Genomic DNA, 4,375 nt, shown 5'->3' with positions numbered 1-4,375 from the left:
GGGTGGGCGTTATCCTGCAGTGTGGGGGGAGGGGGCGTTATCCTGCAGTGGGGGGAGGGGGCGTTATCCTGCAGTGTGGGGGGGAGGGGGCGTTATCCTGCAGTGTGGGGGGGGGGGGTGGGCGTTATCCTGCAGTGGGGGGGAGGGGGCGTTATCCTGCAGTGGGGGGGGAGGGGGCGTTATCCTGCAGTGTGGGGGGTGGGCGTTATCCTGCAGTGTGGGGGGGGGGGCGTTATCCTGCAGTGTGGGGGGGGGGCGTTATCCTGCAGTTCGGGGGGGGGGCAATATCCTGCAGTGTGGGGGGGGCGTTATCCTGCAGTGTGGGGGGGTGGCGTTATCCTGCAGTGTGGGGGGGTGGGCGTTATCCTGCAGTGTGGGGGGGGGCAATATCCTGCAGTGTGGGGGGGGGGGCGTTATCCTGCAGTGTGGGGGGTGGGCGTTATCCTGCAGTGTGGGGGGTGGGCGTTATCCTGCAGTGTGGGGGGGGGCGTTATCCTGCAGTGTGGGGGGGGCGTTATCCTGCAGTGGGGGGGAGGGGCGTTATCCTGCAGTGGGGGGGGGAGGGGGCGTTATCCTGCAGTGAGGGGGGGAGGGGGCGTTATCCTGCAGTGGGGGGGAGGGGGCGTTATCCTGCAGTGGGGGGGGAGGGGGCGTTATCCTGCAGTGTGGGGGGGGGGGCGTTATCCTGCAGTTGGGGAGGGGGCGTTATCCTGCAGTGTGGGGGGGGGGGCGTTATCCTGCAGTTGGGGGGGGGGGCGTTATCCTGCAGTGTGGGGGGGGGGGGCGTTATCCTGCAGTGTGGGGGGGCGTTATCCTGCAGTGTGGGGGGGGGGGCGTTATCCTGCAGTGTGGGGGGGCGTTATCCTGCAGTGTGGGGGGGGCGTTATCCTGCAGTGTGGGGGGGGCGTTATCCTGCAGTGTGGGGGGGGGCGTTATCCTGCAGTGTGGGGGGGTGGACGTTATCCTGCAGTGTGGGGGGTGGGCGTTATCCTGCAGTGTGGGGGGGGGGGGCAATATCCTGCAGTGTGGGGGGGGGGCGTTATCCTGCAGTGTGGGGGTGGGCGTTATCCTGCAGTGTGGGGGTGGGCGTTATCCTGCAGTGTGGGGGGGGGGCGTTATCCTGCAGTGTGGGGGGGGGGCGTTATCCTGCAGTGTGGGGGGGGGCGTTATCCTGCAGTGGGGGGGAGGGGGCGTTATCCTGCAGTGGGGGGGGGAGGGGGCGTTATCCTGCAGTGGGGGGGGGAGGGGGCGTTATCCTGCAGTGGGGGGGGGGAGGGGGCGTTATCCTGCAGTGGGGGGGAGGGGGCGTTATCCTGCAGTGTGGGGGGGGGGGCGTTATCCTGCAGTGTGGGGGGTGGGCGTTATCCTGCAGTGTGGGGGGGGGGGCGTTATCCTGCAGTTGGGGGGGGCGTTATCCTGCAGTGTGGGGGGGGCGTTATCCTGCAGTGTGGGGGGGGGGTTATCCTGCAGTGTGGGGGGGCGTTATCCTGCAGTGGGGGGGGGAGGGGGCGTTATCCTGCAGTGGGGGGGAGGGGGCGTTATCCTGCAGTGGGGGGAGGGGCGTTATCCTGCAGTGTGGGGGGTGGGCGTTATCCTGCAGTGTGGGGGGGGGGGGCGTTATCCTGCAGTGTGGGGGGGGCGTTATCCTGCAGTGTGGGGGGGGGGGCGTTATCCTGCAGTGTGGGGGGGGCGTTATCCTGCAGTGTGGGGGGGAGGGGGCGTTATCCTGCAGTGGGGGGGAGGGGGCGTTATCCTGCAGTGGGGGGGGAGGGGGCATTATCCTGCAGTGGGGGGGAGGGGGCGTTATCCTGCAGTGGGGGGGAGGGGGCGTTATCCTGCAGTGGGGGGGGAGGGGGCGTTATCCTGCAGTGGGGGGGGAGGGGGCGTTATCCTGCAGTGGGGGGGAGGGGGCGTTATCCTGCAGTGGGGGGGGAGGGGGCGTTATCCTGCAGTGGGGGGGGGAGGGGGCGTTATCCTGCAGTGTGGGGGGGGGGTGGGCGTTATCCTGCAGTGTGGGGGGTGGGCGTTATCCTGCAGTGTGGGGGGTGGGCGTTATCCTGCAGTGTGGGGGGGGGCGTTATCCTGCAGTTGGGGGGGGGGGCAATATCCTGCAGTGTGGGGGGGGGGGCGTTATCCTGCAGTGTGGGGGGGGGGCGTTATCCTGCAGTGTGGGGGGGGGGGCGTTATCCTGCAGTGTGGGGGGTGGGCGTTATCCTGCAGTGTGGGGGGTGGGCGTTATCCTGCAGTGTGGGGGGGGGCGTTATCCTGCAGTGTGGGGGGGGGGCGTTATCCTGCAGTGTGGGGGGGGGGGCGTTATCCTGCAGTGTGGGGGGGGGGCGTTATCCTGCAGTGTGGGGGGTGGGCGTTATCCTGCAGTGTGGGGGGGCGTTATCCTGCAGTGTGGGGGGGGGGGGCGTTATCCTGCAGTGGGGGGGAGGGGGCGTTATCCTGCAGTGGGGGGGGCGTTATCCTGCAGTGTGGGGGGGCGTTATCCTGCAGTGTGGGGGGGGGGGGCGTTATCCTGCAGTGTGGGGGGGGGGCGTTATCCTGCAGTGTGGGGGGTGGACGTTATCCTGCAGTGTGGGGGGTGGGCGTTATCCTGCAGTGTGGGGGGGGGGGCAATATCCTGCAGTGTGGGGGGGGGGCGTTATCCTGCAGTGTGGGGGGTGGGCGTTATCCTGCAGTGTGGGGGGTAGGCGTTATCCTGCAGTGTGGGGGGTGGGCGTTATCCTGCAGTGTGGGGGGTGGGCGTTATCCTGCAGTGTGGGGGGTGGGCGTTATCCTGCAGTGTGGGGGGTGGGCGTTATCCTGCAGTGTGGGGGGGGGCGTTATCCTGCAGTGTGGGGGGGGGGCGTTATCCTGCAGTGTGGGGGGGCGTTATCCTGCAGTGTGGGGGGGCGTTATCCTGCAGTGTGGGGGGGGCGTTATCCTGCAGTGTGGGGGGCGTTATCCTGCAGTTTGGGGGGGGGGGCGTTTTCCTGCAGTGTGGGGGGGGGCGTTTCCTGCAGTGTGGGGGGGGGCGTTTTCCTGCAGTGTGGGGGGTGGGCGTTTTCCTGCAGTGTGGGGGGTGGGCGTTTTCCTGCAGTGGGGGAGCGTTACCCTGCAGTGTGGGGGGTGGGCGTTTTCCTGCAGTGTGGGGGGTGGGCGTTTTCCTGCAGTGGGGGAGCGTTACCCTGCAGTGTGGGGGGGGGCGTTCTCCTGCAGTGTGGGGGGGGGCGTTATCCTGCAGTGTGGGGGGGGGCGTTATTCTGCAGTGTGGGGGGTGGGCGTTATCCTGCAGTGTGGGGGGGGCAATATCCTGCAGTGTGGGGAGGGGGCGTTATCCTGCAGTGTGGGGGGGGGCGTTATCCTGCAGTGTGGGGGGGGGGGGGGGTGGGCGTTATCCTGCAGTGTGGGGGGGTGGGCGTTATCCTGCAGTGTGGGGGGTGGGCGTTATCCTGCAGTGTGGGGGGTGGGCGTTATCCTGCAGTGTGGGGGGGGCGTTATCCTGCAGTGTGGGGGTGGGCGTTATCCTGCAGTGGGGGAGCGTTACCCTGCAGTGTGGGGGGGGGGGGCGTTCTCCTGCAGTGTGGGGGGGGCGTTATCCTGCAGTGTGGGGGGGGGGCGTTATTCTGCAGTGTGGGGGGTGGGCGTTATCCTGCAGTGTGGGGGGGGCGTTATCCTGCAGTGTGGGGGGGGCGTTATCCTGCAGTGGGGGAGCGTTACCCTGCAGTGTGGGGGGGGCGTTATCCTGCAGTGGGGGAGCGTTACCCTGCAGTGTGGGGGGGGCGTTCTCCTGCAGTGTGTGGGGGGGGGGTTTATCCTGCAGTGTGGGGGGGGGCAATATCCTGCAGTGTGGGGGGGTGGGCGTTATCCTGCAGTGTGGGGGGGGGGTAATATCCTGCAGTGGGGGAGCGTTACCCTGTAGCGTGGGTGGGCGTTATCCTGCAGCGTGGCATTATCCTGCTGACGGGCACTGCCATTAGGGAATACGCTGCCATGAAGGGGGGTCTGCAATGTTTAGGTCAGGGGTAGACGTCACATCCACATGAATGTCAGGACACAGGGTTTCCCAGCAGAACATTGTCCGGATCATCACCCTGCCCCCGCCCGGCTTGTCTTCCCCTTGGTCCGCGACGCACACAGCCGACCACATGCAGTAACACGTGATACATCAGACCAGGCACCTTCTTTCATTGCTCCGGTCGTGATGCTCACGTGCACAATGTAGGCATTTTCGGCCGTGGACAGGGCTCAGCCTGGGCGCTCTGACCGGTCTGCAGCAACACAGCCCCATATACAGCCCCATATACAGCGAGCTGCTATAGGAAGGTGTCAGGACACGCAGACTATCATAGCCAGCAGTAACTTTATTAGTCCTTTGTGGGCTAGCCTT

The sequence above is a fragment of the Rhinoderma darwinii genome, unplaced genomic scaffold, assembly GCF_050947455.1.
Source record: "Rhinoderma darwinii isolate aRhiDar2 unplaced genomic scaffold, aRhiDar2.hap1 Scaffold_701, whole genome shotgun sequence".
NCBI lineage: Eukaryota > Metazoa > Chordata > Amphibia > Anura > Rhinodermatidae > Rhinoderma > Rhinoderma darwinii.
This window is presented reverse-complemented; position numbering follows the sequence as displayed.